This window comes from Styela clava, chromosome 15 (genome assembly GCF_964204865.1).
Source record: "Styela clava chromosome 15, kaStyClav1.hap1.2, whole genome shotgun sequence".
Lineage (NCBI taxonomy): Eukaryota > Metazoa > Chordata > Ascidiacea > Stolidobranchia > Styelidae > Styela > Styela clava.
This window is the reverse complement of record NC_135264.1, coordinates 16,073,305-16,096,731: the sequence shown is the minus strand read 5'-3', so window position 1 is coordinate 16,096,731 and position 23,427 is coordinate 16,073,305. Positions and strand designations below refer to the sequence as shown.

The following is a 23,427-nucleotide window of genomic DNA, read 5'->3' as shown; positions in this document are numbered from 1 at the left end:
GAAAGGCTATTGCAAACTGGTCAGACTCAAGCGATATAAGTTGTTTTACAAGTCAATCGCTCCAACACTCCAACAATCGCGACCAAAAACAAATCATTGACAAAACTTATCTCTGGCCGTTTGATCATTCTTACAACAGCTCTTGAAAATACGCGAAAAATATATAAACTTTCGACTATTTTTAGAAGTATTGTGTTAGTTTAAGGTGATAAATGAGTAATATTAGAGTCAGATTACAATCTTGTATCTCGCACGCAAGCTATTCGTTTTAAACCGCATAACGCGGGATGACACATCTTGCATTATACAAAATAAACCATTAAAATGATTAATTCCTCGATTTTTTTCGAATTTATCATATTCATCAAAACATGAATTTTTTTGTATATATTTAATCTAATTAATAATAACCTGGTTATCGGCAATGAACTTGCATACAGCTATTAAAAATTGTGAATTAAATATCCAGCGTCAAAGATCCCAGGGCGCCGTGAGAGGAACCTAGAGACTCCTTACGCTATTCATTTACTCATTGAAATACTGACTTCGCTCATTTTGTAACTGTGCAAAGAAGCATCAATAAAATTTGACAACGGTAGCGTCGAAAGGTGGCAACAAGGTGGCAATTCAAATATCACATTATCTATGAGTTCTAATAAATAATTTTTATAAAATTATTGTAATAGTCAACCTCTTGACGAGCTCCACCCTTGCACTAAATCACTACAAGAGTTGAGTAAATTTTTTACGAATTTACTATAGTGTTGTCTGACTAAAAAGTTTGATATTTTTAATTTCACGGTTCGATCGCGATAAAATAACAACAACAAATCACCGAAACTACCTTCGGCACGTCATACAGTAATCTATGGTTTTCTGTTATAGTTATCGAGGTAATGGTCTTTACCCAAGGTTGCCACATTTTCAAAAAATTGATTTTTCAGCAAACAACTGGATTGAACTTTTTTCTTTACAATGTCTATACATTCCCTTCCCAATTTCAATTTTGTTATGAAGTCAGTTCTCAATATATCTTAACCAGGTTTGTTGTTTTTTAATCACTAATTGTTCAAGTATTTTTCGTTCATTCAATACATGAGTGAGGACTAAAATAATATATGGGATCGAAAAAATTGCAATTTCAAAAAATATTAAGACTTTTTCAACACCCTATAAAATAATTGCCAATGTTGCAAAGCAGAAATTTTTTTTCTGACAAACTCGATGTAATTCTCTCCATGATAATTATATAGTCGAACGTTATAAAAAAAAATACATAGTGGCGAATTTTTAAAAATCAGCGCAATATAATTTATGACAAGCGGTCCAAGGTAGACAAGAAAAAATATGCAGAAATGTGAAAGTAATAGCTTTTGAAAAGTCTCTTCTACAGTTATTCACTATAAATTTAAAAAAAGATCAGTTTGGCATATAAGAAGAAACGTATGATGGCAACGACGACAATAACAAATCATAAATGAGTGCTAAAAATGATTAGTTGTGAAGGACAAGTCATATTGTGTGACGTAATTACAATGTGATAATGGCTTCATATTATATCCAACCTCCTCAATATTATGTTCTAATTTTGATGCGCTGAATATGAAAATTGTTAAAAAAAACTCCTTTATTAATTGTTATTCGTTAACGCAATAATAAAAATTGTGGTTTTAATTTTCTTTGTTTAATTACGATGAAATTAATACCTCCGGATGCGCTTTACAAAAATGGTATTGCTATTCTTTTGGCGGCGTTCCAGAAGTGTGTGTACCAATATGGAGATAACTATTTTTGTTCGGCTACTTACATCAGGTTTTATAAAGGGACTGAAACCTATGGGCAGGGGATATATTTACTCGGCTAACACAGACAGTCCCCGAACTCGTAATAGAACTAAAATAAGGAAATCAGAATAATATTATGGCCTAACTCTAACCTGGTACACACACTACGGGAGAGAGTACCCTTTTGGCGGGGCGCTAATTTAAAAAAGAAATATTTGTTAGATTTGATATTGCCCGCCTTATTTTGTATATTACACTTATTTATTGTTTACATTTCTTCATTATGTACTCGTATTTTTAATTTGTTTTTTGAATAAAACATATTTCGACTTACTATCTGTTATTTATAGATTATTGTTAGAGAGTTATTTTCGATATGGGGCGTTGGACTTGACAAATTCTAAAAATGGGGCGCGGATTAAAAAGTTTGAGAACCACTGTTTTGAATGATCCATAGGACCTCCAGGAGTATGCGCACCAAAATGGCGCACAACCTGAACATAGTATGTGTGTACCGGTTAGGATTCGGGTTGTGAGGCATCTTGGTGCGCATACTTCTGGAGCACCGATTCAAGAGCCTTGCTGCATAAATATATTTCTGTACATATCTTCTAACTAACGTCAAACAACGTCAGACCAAAGTAATTGTTTTTGTGTGTGAATTTGCGAATGTATAAAAATATTATTATTATTATTGTCCAGAACTGCCAGAGGCCTTGTACATTTGCATGCAATTCTAAAGCCATTGTTGTTTATATACACTTCACTGTGTTGTTATTTGCGCCTCAAGTTGTTGTGCATTTGATGTGATTGTCGCCTTAATCCTTTTGTGGTTTTTATTGTCTTTTTATGGAATATTTGCTGTTGTTTTGACAGCTTAACTGAGTTTACTAATCGATTTCTTTCCTCAAGAAAAATATCGTGAACTTAAAAATAAATCCTCAAATTGATTACCGTATTTACAGAATCCACGTGAAAATGGATTCTATCTAACACAGGACTTCCCCAACTCTTGAGTTCGCGACCTCTTCTAATATATTGAAATTTTCCGCGACCCCTCTTTAGTCAGCATTGATATATGAAAGCGCGCCGCTTTTATGATCCCATGTATATTTTTGAAGTTGTAAGATTTCTCTTTTGCCTTAGTTTTAATATTTGTGTGTCAAATCAAAAGTATGAAAAAGTACAATAGATTTAAAACTTCATGTGAAATTGGTGTACACTTTGCGACCCCTAAAATTCGTTTCCCAGTTTGGGGAATCCCCGATCTTACAAATATTAGACCTGAGCAGATGAAAATAGACAAATGAAAATTAATGTTGTCTGAAGTTGCTTGACGCATGTTACTGTATAAAGCCGATGATTTGAGCAACTATGTTTTGTAAAGGCATGGGACACCTTGGATGGGATATCATGTATTCAATCTCCGATGATGATTATATATGTGAACCGCGTTTACCAGTAAGCACATAATTTGCATACACTTTTTAGTTGTTTTTGTGCCTTTAAAGAGATTATAACTATAATCTTTTTTTGCGGGTATACATTGTCCTTTTCTTCAATTGTTTTTTAATATTTATGTGTATATTGGTTCAAAGTCGACTTTTTTGTTATTCAATTTGGCGCTCCATAAGTGTGGAGGTAACTAATTTTGTTCGCCTACTTTACATCAAGTTGTGTAAAGGGACTGAAACCTATGGGCATGGGGTATATTCACTTGGCTAATACAAATAGTCCCCAAACTCGTAAAAGAAATAAAATACGGAAAATCGGAAAAAAATTATGACCTATCCCTAACCTGGTACATACACTAAGGGAGTACCTTCAGTACCTTAATAATTTTGGCGGAGTTTTTTATACATTCTATTCTAACGAAATCCTAAACAATAAATCATGATACGCAAAGAATTACTGGGTTTGAAAATAAGGTCTTCAATCTCTACAGGTTTCTTTTGTTCTAACTCTATAGATGTTTACTCGAGCATCGATTTCCTTGTTTATTTCCGTAACAATACCCAATCAGCAAAAAGTCAACGATGATGTACCAGTTCGTAAGCATCAGCTCCACAAAACACTCGCAAAATAAACATCCAAAATTTTGCCATAGTCAAGAATAAGGAAAATTTTGTTAGGGTCAAGGGTCGGGGAAACATACGATCAGTGGCGCATCTAGGGTATGGCAGCCATGGCTCGTGCCATAGGCGCTGCATTGACAAAAAAAGGCGCAAAAAGGGCAAAAAATTTTATTGTGAAATATAACAAAATAATTTCAAATTGGAAATGACTAGAACTCGTATTTTTACTAACATAATAACGTACAAGTATCTCAGTTCAACAACAGCCGTTAAAATTTGTCAATCTACAATCAAGAGGGCGCATTATTTTCAAACTTTTCCGTGACCGCTATTTTACATAGATACGCCACTGCATACGAGTACATTTATGGGTTAGTTTAATAAATGATCTTTGTCCTGTGATGGTTATATAATATTATCCAATTCACTAACTACTTGACCGTCGCTATTCCATATATTTCAAAGAAGACATTAACCAGTTAGTGGCCATCTTCACGTTATTATATCAGATCAACACTTGAAATTTTCACAAATGAGTAAAATGCACTTATGCGCTTAAATTTTTGTAAACAACTGGACTGAAGCTTGTAGGTCAGAAGAATTGATAGAAATTTTCAAAAGTCGGGTTTATGGCAAAATTACTTGTTTGCGGAAATTTCACATAAAGGACATAAAGTCAAGAAAAAAATGATAAATTCTATTTACCCACCGTAAGATAGGTGGTTCACAAATATTCTATCACGAAACATTCTAATAAGGAAAAACCGTAAGATTACATTTTTGCGGAAATATATTTGCAAGATTGATGCTTCTACCCCAAACAAGGTTGTGCCGCAAAAACAAGAATCCTATCCATCTTTATTAGGTAGATAAAATATCTTACAAACGACAGGCGTTTCCTGATCGAACAAAAATAGAATGTGTTAGTTCGATACTATATTATGTGCAAGGATAATTTATGTGCGCATAGACACATATAAAAACACACATATACACACAGCGAGTGGAGTTCAAATATCCAGATAATGAACAATATATATCTAACTAAATAGTTTAAAAGAGAGATATATACTTTGGTATATTATTGCACTATATTATGTGCAATGATTATATACATTTATGTGCGCAATACATATAAACACACATATATACCCAAAGAATAGAGTGTAAAAATACCGATGATGAAAAACAGAATGCAATTATGATAAAACAGTGTAACCGAAAGATAGTTTGGAAAAATGAATAGGAAGAATTAAGGCAACCGACTTTATATTACTCGTTCACATGCTTTCATGTGTTCAAACATACACAAAAATCCTCTCACACACACGCATGTACTTTTATTCTATATCATATTTCATTTGCACACATTATACTATAGATTTTCAAACAGAATTCCGCCAGTATAGTAAACATTCGAATATATTAAAAAAACTTTAAGGCCAGGGAAAGGCACATTATATCCATAAGTATAAATCATTTGTTTCTGAGCGAACTAGGCGATTGATCACTCTATGACAGCGGTTTACAACCAAGATTTCTCGTCACCATAGGGTTCTATAATTATGTAAAGTTCAAGATTTCTGCAAGTTCACATTCAAACCGAGAGACTATATTCTAATATATGCATATTGTTTAAATATAATCAAACACCTATTTAGTTTGGCCTTATTAATAAAATTGCTACACTTTTGTAATTACTTTGTTTTGGATTTGCTTCTCGGGTTATTCACTTTTTATGCATAAGACAATATAACTATTTCAGAGTTTCTCGGGCCTTTGGAATACTGCATTTGAGTACCGTTTCATCAAAAAGGTGGAAAAACCTTGTATTACGTAATATGTGAAGTTGTGGTATATCGCTATCTATACCCAACCGGCAACCTACAGTAACACTAATTAATATTACGTTTAGAAAAATAGTGTTTTTGTCCCAAAGTTCAAAATGCGGTTTTAATTTGCAAAAAAATGCATTCCATCATCATTAAAGACGATAAAAATCCTTTAAAATGAAATATTCTATAGGAAGGCCATGCCATATAAGGAAATCGTATTACAGATCTATATTTTCGGTTTTTGGAATAGGAACTGCATTTTTTACATATTTTCACAGTGGTTGAGAATGACCCTATTGTAAAATTTGCTTATTATGACTAAATAGGCGAATTATACACCCAGACGTCTGAAACGAGACAATGAATGAACCCATTGTGATGTAAAAATAGATTCATTCATAAACTCCCGCAGGCGGGTTTACGGCGATTTTTAAAGATAATGATGGGAATGATGGATTTTCTATCTATGTCATATATGTACAAGTGATAAAAAGAAGATAAAAAATCGAAAAATCAAATTATATACGGCCGGCTATATTCTGGTAAATTAATTTTCGTACGAATACGTAGTTTTGACAGTAAATAGGGAACGCCTTACGTAAAGAGCTATGCGTGCGTCAAACGTGCGTATGATTTGCGTAAATGTCATTATTAGCATATAGGACGTGGGATAAAATGAATCGTGAATCCAAAACTAACGTAACTACGAATAACATGTATTTGCACGAAATAGCTATTAAAGTATATTTGTAGGCTTTCGTAAAATCCTAGACTAACTTCCTCAGACAAATCATGATATAACTTGAACAAACAGCGAATAATTTTGATCAATTGTATTGAATTATTTCTGTTTGATTAAGTAATATCTTGTTTAAACAACTGAAGAAGTCAGACCGTGATCCGTCGAAAGCTTACAAATATACCTGCTATTAGTGTGGGATGCCTTTCATGTAAATTTATGCAAATCACGACACCATTAAAAACATGACGTTACGATATATGAGTATTATTATTACTGTTCAGTACGCAAAAGAAAGGCAATCATATGTGTCGTCTGATGTTATCATCTCTATTTTAATGTTTACCAACCGGGTATTTTGCTTTGTATTTGCTATTTTATTACTAAGATTCTTTATTTCTTTATTGTTATTATATTACTTATTTAAGAACTCTTTAAAACTACTCAACTGATCAAAATCGAGAGCGCGACTTGTGCATAAGACTAGCTGAGGATCCATTACGAATCGGAACAAATAAAGTAGTTTTAGGCATGATGATGGAGGGATAAAGAGTTACAAAATGGGCAAAGTGAGGAATGTAACGAAAAAAGTTGGAATCCACAGATTTAGTTAGTTTGTTGCAGAGCGGAAACATTCACCACAGGTTATATAAGACAAATTACATTCCATCACCCAAAATATTAATGTAAACATTAATACGTGACGTCAAATCTGCCTCAAAATCACACCAGGGGTAAAACAAATATACAATAACTTGTATACATGATATTGTCTTGATATCAAAAAATCTTTATATCCTTTTTTTCTTTTTATATAATAAAATAATGAAATTCACTCAGAACGGAAAAATGAGTTTTTTTATTACAGTACTTGAGCACGTACGTGTACATATTTGTACGAAAGCTTTTCGAGTTCAGTCAAACATAAAAAGGGTGTTATTGGATTAGGAAATGTCAATTCTGTATCGATAACTTATTTTGTGAGCACGTAGCTGTTTGCTCAAGATCTCTGATTACCTTGCGTGGGTTCGCAGGTTCGAATCCCATGCGGGTAGGTTGTGTGGGAGAGGATTGCTGGATTCTTCGCCGCCGTAGAGAGGTACACGTAACCGCTGGTCGGTTACGACTTCCTCCACTAACAAGTCTATGCAGGTTCATAAACAAAAAACTGACTGGGTAATCCAATACCCGACATGAACTGGTAACCGGACCAGGGGTCGTGGTTTGACATATGATTAGCCGTCTTATCGGCTTTCCTCTCTTCTTGGAATATATATACATGTAATTTCGATCCTATCCTACCTAGTTGCCACTAAACAAGAATATAGATATCGAGTTTCCAGAACACCTTTTCTCATCCTTTTGCGGTTCAAAAATGCAATATTATAGTATGACGTGAATCTGGAAGAGTTCTTATAATTCAAATTTGAGTACGCGTATCTGCCAGACTCGTGTTTAGACAATTACTTTCAAAAATCAAATTTGCTATTTATTTTGGTGTTTAAATCCAACTCGGAGAGACAATATTGGAGTAATGCGAATCTGATGGGAATGAAGTGGTATCTTCGCTATCATGTATTCTTCACGTCCGCATAACATCTGGCCCAAAGTTTTGCCGAGATCGTTATAAAAGAACATAGTACAACTCGAAAACCACAAAAACTCATTATTTTGCAGTTTACATCAAAACTCACCAGCATGTTGATATAATCTCACCAGAATGAGGAGTGTGAAGAGCTAAATTTGTGTGTTTCAACATTAGTGGTTACAAGCGACAGTTGTTATCACTTAGAAAAATATTATTTTTCGTGCTCCGAGGTTTTGGGTACCAGACATGGTTTTCGATGTTCTAGAATTGTCTATGGCGATGTTTACGAAGGTCTGAAAATAAGAAGAGATGCACACAATGAAGTATTTTGACATATTTTCATCATTTATTTTTAAAAATTAGATGGTAATCTAATTGCCATTTTTTTGACTCTAAAGCAGAATTTCTTAAAAATATTTTACATCATGGTTACGTTAGGAAAAATATTTTACTTTTTGATTACGTTAAGAAAAATGACTTGGAAAAATTGCAAAAAAAACTCGTTTCACAATTCCAATTGAATCTGAAATACTGTTGGCTGCGCAATATCATCAACAACCAGCAATGATTTTAAGAGAAAAAATATCCGTTTCGATATGCGTGTTAAATGATTTTAGTTCCTTGTTAATGAATTAGCATAATGCTGTTTTATCCAGGCTTAGGACTCTTATTTATAATAAAATATTTACAATTTGTATGTATGTACGTATTGTACGCTTCGTGAGCCATTTTTAGACCAAAAGTGCGATAAAAACAAAGTTAATATTTTTAACAGCACTGAAGTCGATCAGGTTCAGTCCTTTTCTCCCAAAGACTATTCAAATTGAAAAAATAATAATAAGCGGTATGTCCTTGTTTAGTGACGAAAGCGAATCCTTATCGAATCAAACAATTGCACGATTTATGAGGTTTTGCCATGAATGGAAACACAAAAAATTGTAAAAAATGAACGCAATTTGCGGCTGAGGTCGGAGTCCCAGCCGTTGCAGTGAGACACAAACTCATACGTCTTTGTCTATACTATTTTACTCTATTCATAAGTGATTCACTGATAACTCGACGTGTTTTGTCTCACTAGATTAATTCAAAAATCGTATAGATTCCAAACGAACCATACGAGATAAATGAACTTGATTCTATCTGACTATGTTCGGAGCGATAGGCCGAGTATTTGTCATATTACGTTGTAATACAAAATTTCTTTCCCGTTCAAAGTTTTGCGCTAACTACGCTCTTGAGCCACAGTCAAAATATATGTAAGTCCGGAGTCTTCGGAGTATATTATTGCTGTCTTAGAGCCGGATAACCGGAGTTGTGTAGAAATATCCCCGACTCTTTCTAAAACGTGCATAACATCAACGACGTTATAATAGTTTAGTCACGAACTCATTGGTTTTCCTGAAAATTCAAACTTGACAATTTTTAAATCGATATCAGGCGAAAATAAATACCGGAATTACGTGTTTTGATAGCGATGTAGTATTGAGCAAAAATCTGCATTTTCGCAGATTGCTAGTCACGACTCAATTGCGAAATCAGAAACGAAAAAAAGAAAGATTCTAGAGTGTAGCTCTCAATAGTATATCTTTGTAAATATTGAAAGATACTTGCTACTTCTTATGACCGGGCATGATCCACACTTTTTATTACGACAAAAGAAACCCAATGTCGGATCTGCTAATTTAAAGCATAGTAACTGCATAAGGTGGGAATCGAAATACAGGGTGTTCATAAAATCTCTCTATTTTCAAAATTACGAAGGAATATATTGATACCATATATTGTTTTGGCCCTCACAGATGTATTAAATGAAGTGAAAGAAAGTACTTGAACAATTACTGATTGAAAAACAGCAAACTTGGTTAAGATATATTGAAAACTGACTTCCTAACAAAATTGAAATGTTAAAGGGACTTTATGGAACCTTGTAAATAGAAAATCGCAATCCTATTTGGGTTTGGGATAGATGTAGAACACCACACAATAGGTTAAGATTTTAAAAGTTTATTTAGGCGTGCTAGTGATGTTGTTTATCATTTTTATTTTACAAAAATTCTTACACAACAATTCATTCACTACATTTTCGGTGAAGTATTGATCATTACAGAAGTAATTGAACTTATCTCAAGGTCAAAATCTCGAAAACGAACTTGTCAATTTCACTGAAAAGGTCGCTCATTAAAAAATATATCGGTATAGGATTTCATCAAAACAACACGAAGCACGGAGCTACATTACAAAGGTTTCCGTTACTCTTCTGTATATTTATGATGTGCTACTTATAAGAAAGTGAGAGAAGTTATCCTAAAGTTTAATTTTAAGATTGTTTTTGTCATGAAATTTGGTCACGTTCGACAAGTCTACGGAAGCCATTATAATGTTTGACATGTTATTGAACAAATTGAAAACGATATTTTGAGAATTAGGGTTTTTACGTTTTTCAGAAAAATAAACTTGAAAGCAAGCAAAACTAAATGTCAGAGTAACGTCAATTGTAACTTGTCGGTTTTGAATGCGTCATATTCAAAATATAGTATTTTGATAAGATGTTTTTACACTTTCATAGGCAATAAACCGCAAATATACGTAAGTAGATACAATGTAAAAGGTTTCCAAATAAAAGTCTTAGATTATAAGACATGAGAACAAAGATATTGATGGCCAATTATCAAATATGTCGGTGTGCACTAGAATTTATGCGCGATTGGGCGCAACGCAAAGCCCAGTTTGAATCGAATTCAATAAAAAAGGACCTTTCAGAAATAATAGCCTTTTTTACGCTCATGTTTGTTTATATGTTTGGAATGAAGATAAAAAATGGGCGCTTCAGAAGTGTGTATACCAATGTGGAAGTAACTATATTTGTTCGCCTATTTTACATCAAGTTGTGTAAAGCCCACGGTATATTCACTTGACTAACACAGACAGTTCCCGAACTTGTAATACAACTAAAACGCGGAAAATCGGAATAAAAATGGCCTAACCCTAACCTGGTACACACACTACAGGAGTACCATAAAATGTACCATCACGTAAATTTTAACTATTATTTCTTTAATATAATGGATATAGAGAAGTTTATTTATTTTTCAAATGCAAAAATAGAAAATATTACTCAACGTGCATCGTGAGCGATTTATATTCTGTTGATATTTCACACGCGAATTAATTCAAAAACAAGGACGATCAAATCTTAAAGCCATCACGATTTCTATGTAATATAAAGTAAACTTGTTCAATAGGATTTAAATAACAAGGAATATATAACCACGATATTTCTGATTCAGATATTTATTTCCGTCGTGCAAAAAAGACAGACAAAAAGTAACGAAATCAATACCAAAGTTTCTCAAAGTGATCTATACGGACCCCCAGAGATCCGAGAGAGAAATTCGTTTACTTATTAAAATACTGACTTTGCTAATTTTGTAACTGTCCAAAGAAGTGATGGAGGCATAATAAAACTTAACAACCGCAATTTAAATAGTTTTTAAATACAGAGCAGAAAATACACACTAGTCAATAAATAGAGTATTTTAATTTATTCGGGAACATAAATAAACATAACAAAATACAAAATTTACGTCTTTATTACCGAGCAATTGATCAAGTAGTTAAGGTGAACCCATTTTTACAATCTTTGTTTTTACGACAACACCTAATTATAACAGTGGCAAAATTTTTCATATTTTATATACGGTACAATTATGCTAATGGTACAAATATTTAGACACGAAGAACTGTTGATGAGATTACGCCTTTAAACATGCGGCACTGGTTGATTACCAGATCGCCAATATCTATAACAGAAAAATTCAATTTTCGTTTCATTAAATTTGCAAACGTTGGGCTGATACGGTAGACTCAGGGGTAAATAGGAAAAAGTCCAGTAGTTGGAAATGGAAAAAAATTCACACGCGCATTACATTGGATAACATAATGTATCAGTTTCGCAATCTTATAAGATCACGACTTACACGTGAGATTACCTAATCAGGTATTTTGTTTATATGTGGCCTAGGATGAATTACAGGTATAACAAGATAATGGTTTGTATTACGTCATTTATAGGCTTTGTTTTCAAGATGATCAAGTAGGAAATACTCGCTAATGGCGTTTGATGGACGGGCAAAAACACGAGGCTAGCTTATCGAGTCAAAAGCCAAATAGAACGTACCATTGTAGGGCCTTTCTGACAAAGCTTCATATAAAGAAAGCTAAGAAGACTTCCGATTGAGTATACAGCCAAATCAATTTTTGAGGATTGCCGGAGTAGCGCAAAGACATTTTCTGCAAAAAATTGTTTTAAACATAATCCTGTTTCATATACCCAATATAAACATTGGTCTCCAGTTTTTTTTATTAATTTTTTTCAATAATTATATTATAAATATTCATTTATTTTTTAGTACCAAGTTCCAAATTAGATTTTCGCTCGGAATTTCTTTTGAAAAAATATCTTTTCCGGGAGGCATGGTATTATAAAAAGATATGTTTAAACTACGAGACCAAAATCGTTTTATGTTTTGTCAATCTTACTTTATTATTATTTGACTATCGGCGAACAATTCTCCAAATACTTGATAACCGCTTTCAATTTTTAAACATTGCACGACTTATTACATCACTTCGATTTGATAGAAAGAGTTGTCCTGTCTCTCACTCAGCTACATATATCGGTTTGGTAAAATTAAGATCGATAACATAAAATTTGGAAAAATGAGATGATCAGATTTTCCAATTTTCGTAAACAAGATTTGAATCAGTTTGACAATATTGACATTCATAAACAAACAGTGCTGACGTGGTTCCACACAAATCTCAAACATCAAAGTTTTGCATGATTCAGTATTCAATTCCATGGCATCTTTAAATCAGTAGTTTCAAACTTTTATTCTCTTGTGACCCCGTTCTCAAGCGTAGAAAAATCTCAGGCCCTCATAATCATTAGGAAAAATTTCGAGTATCATGAAAATATTTCGTACTCCCGTAGCATGTGCAACAACATGGCGGACACCGGACTGAGTATGTGTACCAGGTTGGGGTTAGGCCATAATTTCAAGTACAAATACTACGAACTCACTTGGCTAGTCCCCGAACTCGTAATAGAACTAAAATAAGGAAAATTGGAATAACATCATAGCCTAACCCTAACCTGGTACATATACTATGTTCAGGTGTCCGCCATCTTGTTGCAAATACTACGAGAGCGCCAAATATTTTTGGTATTAAAATAAACAATATAGTAAAAGCGCTTATGACCAAACGAATTCCAATGTCAATGTATCAGATTGTCAAGTCGAATTTGCAAACTTTGATTCAACCTCAAACGTAAATCTCTTCAATGAAAATGCCCAATGAAAACTCCGACACATTATAATTCACAAAACTTTGTTCAAAGCAATGCCACGAGACCTCAACAAAAAGCGGAAAGTAAAATTAGAAGAATTGGAACGATCATTCGTCATTTAAAAGCCATATATACCTAAATTTATTAAATTATTGTTTGCAAATTAGATTCAAAATATCTTGTAAAATACCGAATGTAAAAAGAAATAAGAAAATTGAATAAAAGACCAAAAAATTCCGAAAAAATTGAAATGTAAGTAAAACAAATAAACAGCTTAACTGCAAAATGAATTGCACGGCTATGCGTGGCCCAAACGTTAAATAACAAACACAAAAATTTCGACATAAGCGTGAATCAACTTTTTGTCAAAATCGTTAATTCCTGTGTTCCACCTCAAAACCGGAACGCCCAAGATCGGATTTTGGTTTAAAACATGAAAACTATATGTTTCGTGATGTTTATATCAAAATTCCGTGAATTTTCTCCAAAATAACAAACTAGTCATTCTATGAATTATTTCGTCAAAAAGACTGACTATAAAAATCCTCATGACGTCAAAAAATAAATAAAAAAGCAATCTTTCAATATAGAAAAATCAATTTTAACATAACAAGCCTATAGTAAGCGCGGGCAAATAGACCGAATGGCCATTTCGCGGTTTTCCTGTCTATCGCGGACAAAACCAATTATGTGTATCTTCGTTTTATCTTATTGTACTTTTTTGGCTGCATGAATTCCTAATATAAAACGATTTGATTAATTGATTGATTGGGATCTGGAAGTGTAAAATTTAAATCATGCGGCTTCGAGCACATCTCGAGTGTATACTACATGCATTGATATTTACGCCTATAGGTATTACATGTACTGCTTTTTTACGGCTAGAATTAAAATTTAATTACTACATAGTTACTATGACGCGTTTTACGCTATTACTCCAGACAACGCTGTAGGAAGGTAGTCGCTAAAAATTAAAAGATGGTTCGATTCTTATTCCAGCATATATTACTGATAGGACTATCATCACTCATGAATATTGGGATAATAGTGGCAGCGGCTGACGAGAGCTTCAAAAGCATTAGGATCAACACCGAGGCCTGGAACAAATTACTTCCCTCCGAATCTGCTTCAACAAATATATAAAAAGAAAGAAAAATAATTCCCTTTGAATGAGATAACTTGTGTAACCATGAGATATGTAACCATTAGTGTGATTTGAACACGTGATCGTTAAAAGCAATCAAGCGTGTATGCCTTGTAGTGACGTCATCTATTTAGCATCATTATTTAGTATGAAAATCATGTCGAAACACTTGGAAATATAAACGAAATTAGAAAAAATAGTAGTGTTCTTGAAAAAGTAGTAACATGAACAACGACAATTTAGTAAACCAACGGCCCACTTCGAATTAAAAAATTACTCCTAATAACCTTTCAAACATCTCAGCACAGATCACACATTCATGGCAAATCAGATAGGAAATGTATCTATTTATAGATTCAGTGCGTCAGTGGGTGCTAACGACTATCAGTGATAAATCAGTTTTGGGCGAGTTCTACCCAGAAATTTTGTGAATGAAAAGATATCCAATCTATTAGAGATTGACGATGTTATAGTTTATTTTAGAATGAATAGATTATTATGATTAACATTTATTTTGATTAAATTTTACAGGATATACCGATTTGGGCATACATATGAACTTTTATTGATTTTGAACAAGATTGGAGTGCTTTTCATAAAATTCAAATTTTTAAATTAAAGAAACGCAAAGATAAAATAATTTCTGTTAGCCACACACTGCCGATCACAGGTGAAAATTTTTTTTTATCAGGTTTGATCTTAATTTAGTAGAGTTTAGCGAAAATTAAAAAAAAATTAGTTCATAATTAGTAAATTTATGAATGCATTAATTTACAATAGAGAATCCGTTCATTATACAACAAATTCGCGGCAATTTCAACAAGATTTTTCGGGCGAAGAGGGTAGAACATTATACTGTATAATTTATACAGTGCCGATTTGAAGGATTTAAATCAATGAATTCAATAGCCCATACTTCTCGTTAGTTGGAATGCATCGTCTGGGCCATAGCTTAGTAACAAGGCATAAAAAGGCCCTTCATAAAATGATGCACACGAGACGGGCGTGAATACGAAACAGAAAAACTCTCTGTAACGCGTGATGCCCTTTTACAAAGACATGTATTAAAATACATCTTGTACATGCACGATTAAGGCGTGAGTTTGTTACATATAGACTTGTGTTAATGCAACATGACTATACGCACACCCTTGCAGGGATTCTATTCTAGGACTACGATTAAAAAGATCAACAGTAACCATATCATTCAAATTAATATAACGTTGTTAATCAAATACCCTAAATATATATTGAATACTGAACACATTATAGATACACGGTCGAATGTATGACAAAAATAGGAATATTCAGGGGCGTATCTGTGTAAAATGGCGCCCATGGCAAAGTCAAAAAAGTTCGCCCCTTCATCGTTGACTGACAATTTATAACACTGTTTTTTAATTGAGATACTTTGAAATTGTTTATTGAAAATTTCCTATGACTACTACTTTTTGCCGTTTTTACACCCCAGTTCAAACGGCGCCCATGGCACGAGCCATGACAGCCACGCCCTACGTCACTGGGAAAAATGATGGTTTGGGTATACAGATGAGTCGTATATAACAAGAAATGTTGTAAATATTGAAATCAAGGACGAACAATTCCCAAATCTGTAAATAAGGAAAAATCGATCCAAATATACAGCAAATCTATTTTTCAAATTTATCATTTTTTATAACCGATATTTCAAGACTTTTGGTGCCAAATTATGTAGATTTGTAAAACAAAATTCGATTTTTAAGACTTATAATTGCTGGACATTATTTTTTAGAATACAAATATATAATATCAATACCCTAAACTCTGGAGCGTCGTTTAAAAAGTTATTTATTTATATTTACGGTAAATATAGCCTAATAAGATTGTACATTCTGAGATTATAATACATATTGAAAATGCATCAAATAATGTACTTTTAATACTACTTTTTGATTTTAGCAATATTCAGAATAAGTATGCATTAGTATCTGCCCATCACGGAATAAAAACATTGACACCGTTTCAAATGTTGAAGACTTTATAAATACAATATAGTCACGTCGAATTCCAAACATGCAGAAAGTGGATGAATAGGGATATTATTAGTACAGAATAATTTGTACTTGCGCCTACTAGAGGTTTTTACATGAAGACAAGGCGATAATTTGGGATAAATAAGTTTCAGATGTTATCACATCGACTCATATTTTATTTTTATTTATAACGTGCTTGACATGTTATTAAATGTCATTTTAATATTAAACGTGGATTTATTCAGATTTTAATAGAGCGTTAAAGGGCGAAAATTTTATTGTGACGTATTAACGCGTCATGATTAAATTTGTCATCTGACAGACATTTTTAAATAGAATTCATTTCTAAAGTTTACCGCTGTTAGAGTCACGGCAAACGAACCGAATGTATAACTATGTTATATTCATAAAAATGATTAAAATAATTTGAAAATTCAATAATCAGACATAAGGATAAATGTAACCTGAACTAAATACATTGAAAGTCTAATGTTGTTGTACTTGAAAAGCGATGTTTTATATAGAAAATATAAACCTAACATGAGCTTTTGAGTGAATCATATGTCTTTGCAATTGATATAAATAGCAATTTGGCCAAATGTTGAAAAAAAGTTTTATTTTTGGTACCTTAATAGATTCATCGAAAATAATAGTTCTCATAAACTGATATCAAATATAAAATTCATAATTATTCCAAGCAATTTCAATTAACTTGAATTTGCCAAAAATACAGCTGAAATGTCACGTTCTTTGTTGGAATAAAATATTTCTAACCATAATCTGCGCTTTTTTAATGAAAATAAAACTTTTTGAGTTGAACACGAAAAATTGTCACGCTTCTTTGTTTCCATATCAGAATAAAAGCTATGTTATTTTCTCATTAACTGTCCAGATTAATTTAATTATGAAGTAATAATAATGAGATTATAACATCACAATGATTAATTAGAAAAAGTTGTTTAACTAGTATGAACTTAGAAACCAACTCATCATACTGAGCAGGATGAGTCAGAAAAGATTATTGCCCCACTTTTGACTCCAAGTTACTCGAAAATCCGATTCTGTTTCCGACTCCCAGAGCAAGGTTAACAAAAATTCGAAAACATAGAATTAAATTGTTATGTCTAAAGTTTCTTTTGTGTCTCTGATTACGGATTTATAATTTATAATTTGCTATTCCAACTTTTATTACCGAAGCTTGAAAGGCTACGATTATTATTCAGCTCGTGAGAATGACTACTTAAGCGTTGGATATACGGCACCAATTCTGACGTTTTTACATTGTATTTAATAAAATTTGCATCTGCATTAAAATAGTAAGTATACTGAATAAACGCACAGAAGGGAAAGTGTATCACCAATGTATGTAGCTATATCAGTGAATCTAAAACTTTTCTCTTTTGTTGCTCCTTCTCGTTACATAAAAATGCTGTGACTAGACTTTTGTATGCAATGGGAAAACTACAAGAAAAAATAAAATGTTTCCGCAAAAATAAACAATTTCACTTTAATAAATGGAATAAGTAAGAAAACAGCATCATCATTCATTTGTACTCAAATTAGACTTAGAAAAATTAGAAAATTAGAAAATTTCTGATAGGTTTGTGACTAATCGGAAAATGTTCTGTGGCCAAGTAATAGGCCATGGCCCACTGGTTAGAAAACCAGTAATAAGAGTTACAAGATTGGAAGGTGCTCTCATTCTGATATAGTGTTTACAAATCTTACAAGCTTGCATTAAACTACTATTTCGTTTCCTATGTCCTTATTGAGTTTGCATTCCGAATCCTATAAAGTATTGTGTTACAAAAATAGAATGTTTCAAGCGGGGTTCGAACCCATTTTGCGGTCTGAACTATTTTTCTCAAATTTAAAATAGACTACAAAATTAATCCTGTGTCAAATATAGAAACACGACTCTTATGTTCCATGTAGATAATAATAGGATTACAAGACAAAGGTATGCTATAAATAAATAGAGCATGTTAACCCGCATGTTTTTGGAATTTCTCTCGTTTGTATCACCTTGCTCTTGGTCGCGAGAAGTCACGAATACCAAGTGAAATACCACATGTAAATAAAGATTAAATTAAGCACGATAATTAATCATGACAGTGAGTAAAATGCAGATTTAGTTTTTATATTGCGCATTCATTACATATTTTCATAAAAATGTCCATGGAATGCCTCTGGTATTTATTCGAAAAGGGCATTGAACAATCTCATACTAAAATGTTTATCCTATAAGTACTTTTGCTGGGAACAAGAGTTTGGGCAAGCAGGTATCCGGATTTTGACAGATACTATGATTATATTTTCACGAGAAAAACATTTTATTTTTGCTCGGGGTGGAGACTAAAACTGGAAAACAAATTATGAACTTTAAATTAGGAATTCCGTAATCCTCATTGTGTTAAAAAATATAGACCACTTGAGCTAATTATATCCACAATTTTCAGAAATAAACTGAAACGTGAAAAGAAATATCAAACCCTACGGTACTCTTGGGAATAACAAAATACACTATTGAGAATATTTAGATTCGGTTTTTAAATGCTTTGATTGTTTGGAATTGCAATGAAATTGTGTATAAAACAATGGGATTTAAATTTTATGAAAAAATAAGCTGAATCAAAAACTGGTACTTGGAACTCTTAGGCATTTGACCCGATATGACCTCACCAGTCGTTCAAATATTGAAAAAACAACTTGAGACGCACTCGAGTGATGACGTGGCCTTCTTGAGACTTAATTTCGCATTCCTTAAAAATGATAAGGACTATTGAGATATCCATAACTGGCTTTAAACAAATTTCTAGACAAGCACTAAGTGTTATACAATTTTGCCAAGAGCAAAAAGTCTAAAAACTTAATTTATAAGCAGGGGTATGCAACAGGCGGCCCGCGGACCATAACCCGACTCACCAATCTATTTTTTTTTTGACCCTTTTCAGCATTCACATTTTCCCCAGCATGCATAAAATTATAATGTTTGAAAAGAGGCGTTCACATTGGGAAACAAAAACATGCGAATCAATTTTGAAAGTTTTTCTAAATAATGATGAGAGTACTTATATGTATAAATAGATGACGTAGAAAAACTCGAGACGTAAATTAAACATTCCTAGCGACTCTCCACATTGGGGAAATGCCAGGTTTATCCGGTTCCATTTTGTTGTTGACTAATTTTGGCGAGTGGAATGAATTTTTTTTTATCAATGTTCCCTTACGTCTAAAATATAAACAAGATTGAAGGAAAACGCTCTTTGAGCGTTAAGCATTCTTATAATATTGATTTGGTTAATTTTAGCCCGGTTGACAAATTTGTGCGTGTGAAATGAAATGAATTTTTTTTTACCATTGTTTCTTACATCAACATTATGAACAGGACTAAAGGAAAGCGTTCTTCTTAATACGCATTCCCATAATATTGGTCTGGTTAACGTATGCAATGTTGCGTATAAATATTGCGAGTGTATAAAATTACCTGTGTGGTATTATCATCGGTTCTTTTGTCCCCCGCCACTAATACAAAAATGAGAAATTTGAGGAAAACACACCTCTGCCACGTTTTAAAATAACAAGTAATTATTCAGTTGGGGTTAGGGTTACGGTTAGGTGACCTAAAAGTTTGAATTCCCGGCGCACTCTGCGTTTCTAACCCTAACCCTAGGTGAATAATTCCTGATTTTCTTTTTTTGAGCGCGGCTTTGTACAAAAGATTCTTAGCATCTTTCTGATAGTCTTGAAAAAGGCAAGATATCAATCTGATAAACATCTATATTTAGATCTATCGTTGAAAAAAATAGATATACAATGTCATATCAAACAGACTGGGCGCTTTATTTTGGATGAAAGCAAAAGTACAAATACAGTAACAATCATTGAAACAAACTTCTGTGTGAAATTTTTTCTTCAACACATATTTCATTTACTTCATCCTTTGTCCCCGTCCCCGTCCAACACACAAAGTTACGTGCAGAATGTATTTTCTATGGTAAATTCAGCGCCAATCAAATTGTACGAATTTACAGTTCAGAAAAAAGCGTAGCTATTGTGTCACTACCCATTCATTATGTGGGTCCATACTTTGTGAAATTATTGCTAAACGCCAACGCAATTGTGTCAAGGAAAAGCAAGAAAAGACGCTTTGATTTTGATGCTGCTCAAAATGTGCGGGACATCAATCGCTAAACGTTTAAGATACAAACAATCATTTATTTTATCGGAGAATATATCTACAAAATTGCTTCACATTTACGTAGGATTCGGTCGATTAATGCAGAATATAGGGGTGTAATTTTGTCATTATGTTTTCAGAGACACATGTTGGGGAATTTCGTCTGCAAAATTGCAAAGAATTGACATTTCTTGCGCAAGTTTGCGATGTCGCTTACTACTTAGTGAGGATTACAGAACATTTTACAAATTATGCTTTCGTGACAACCTCCTTACGAAAATGGCAAAAGTCTCGAGAAAGTTGTTTCCTGAGAAAATCAGAGACCACAAGAGCTTGATAAAAGACCTAGAGTTGGTACCGCGAATCACAAAGATTCATTTTGTGAAGTTGTTGAGAAACGAACGTTCGATAAAAGTAATATTACTCAAAAAATGGATAATGATTATTTTATTCGTGAACATTGTTTAGAGCGACTCAAAAAATTGCCAAAAAATCCCACAAAATTAGGACCATATAAAGATACTCCACCAAACCTACTTTTCAATGGCTCTTCATATGATCAAACCTCGATGAAAGGATAATACTTAAACAATGACTTGATATCACTATGACATCTCCCTTAGTTGGATACTTTGAAGGGAGGGGCTGCATATAATCCATATAACGCCTAAATTAATTAATTTGTTAAAATGCGCATAAAAATTCACATGAATTAGAAAATTACATTTCACAAGTTTGCAGAGAAAGAACCGGTCGATAACGGTATTGTTAAGATTACTTCAAAAAATCACCCCAAACTACTCTAAATTTAATAAGGTGCAAAAATGCAAGACAAAGCTAACAAATTCCCATAATTCAATTTGCGTGGGTGTGGAAAAACAATTGCTATCGTGCAATTGTAGTTTGTCAAAAACTTGGGGATTCCTGTTGCCCGAGAGCATAATTTACATATCTAAGATTCTTTGCAATATCTTATAGAAAAAATGATAAAATCAGTTAGGCGTCCTTCGATGTTGCGAAATCGGTTGTCCTAGATTTCTGAAACTTGTGGGAATAATCATACGTAAATAAAAGTTTTATTTTTTATTTTTTGAATTAATTAATTTATAGATTCCGTTTTAGTATCCCTTTTATCGTTTTATTTCGAATGAAAAAGCCTTATAATCACAAATATGAAAATAAATATCTATTATATCTGGTCTTATTAAGTTTTCATCTTGTTGTATTACTTTTATCTAGCGTACGCTCGTCGGCTGTACGCATGGCGTGGTTATATGGGCCCATATAGACAGCTGTCCCGGGTAGCACGTTATATAGGGGTGAGTTCGTGATGATTTAAAAAATAATGATACAAACATTTCACTCCTGATCTTTAATGTATTTATGCTCATGTATAACAACATATAGAATTTGTTTATCCACCAAATTATTTTTGAAGTTAGGTATAATAGGCATCATTATCTGAAAGTCGACCCGGCATCAGTGAAGTTTGACACGTTCCTAGCTGTACGCTTTTTTACATATTCACTTCGACAGGATCAGAAGCCTTCTAGCTTGCTGTAAAAATATTCATGTATTCTTTCATCATGCTACTCGTGGACAACTACAATAGAGAATGATAGAATTAGAATTAGAGTTTGTGTCAGATGTAATTTTTTTTTTTGAATCCATTCCTTAGTCTTTTATCACTTGCTCTGTGTAAAAATTTAATTTTCAGTCATACATATTTACGTGTGTGAGTGAAATCAACTATCGCACCTACAAAAAAGTTTGTTTACCAACTGCACAAAAAAAAAATTTTGGTGCTTCTGAAGTATGCGCACCAAGATGTCGCAAAACCTGAACCCTAATCTGGTACACAACTTGAATTCAGGTTGTACGCCATCTTTGTGTGCATATATCAGGAGGTCCAAAAGTTTTAATAAATACATCAAAACGCTATCAAGCTTAAATTGAATAACCTTTTTTCGAGTCTAATTCTTACTCTTTATCACTTTCTCTGCGTGAAAATTGCTTTCTAGTAAGACATAGCATAGTATGGAAACCAGTATATATGTGGGTGAAATCGTCCACCGCAACTACAAGAGAATGTTTCAATGAATAAATGATAACGCTATCAGGTTTGAAATAAACAACTCTTATTTGAATCTATTTTATTTTCCTTTATCATTTTTTCTACGTAAAAAATAATTTATAGTCAGACATAGCATAATATGGAAACCAGTACACCGCACCTACAAAAATGTTTTTGCAACAATTGCGCGTGAAGAATGTTTTAATGAATAAATCATAACGCTATCAAGCGTAAAATGAATGCAATTTGAAATCAATTTGGGAAGAAAAGTATGTAGATTTTGCTTCGTAATACCTTTTTTTTTAATATTTTTACTGATATTGTATACGCGATGTTATTCATGGTCGGATTAATGTCGCGCTGGATATTTGCGAAGCAGGCTTGTATGAACCTCTAAAAAATACAAAAAAAAAATGTAAAATGTATTTGACGTTAAGCGGGAAATGACAAAAATATAGCAAAACGATTTCTTCAAAAGTGGGAAATGTCGTACGATAACACTTCAAGGGTGCAATGGCGCAGTGGTTTGGGCTTTGCATCTAACTATAAGGAAGTTATAAGAAAATTAGCGGGAAACCAATCAATTATGACACAGTCATGCGTGAAATTAATGCAATTTTATGCATTGAAGATGCGGAATTTTATT

The 23,427-nt window shown here is 33.0% G+C and overlaps 1 protein-coding gene across 2 annotated transcripts in view; it reads right to left on the bottom strand.

Annotated features, from left to right (window-relative positions):
- The window catches only part of LOC120333760 (uncharacterized), a 199,786-nt gene that overhangs the window by 109,858 nt on the left and 66,501 nt on the right, over positions 1-23,427 (bottom strand). For both annotated transcript variants that reach the window (XR_013480553.1, XR_013480552.1), the window contains exon 4: positions 8,128-8,314. The gene's annotated coding sequence lies outside the window, so the exon portion shown is untranslated. The remainder of the gene's footprint in view (positions 1-8,127; positions 8,315-23,427) is intronic.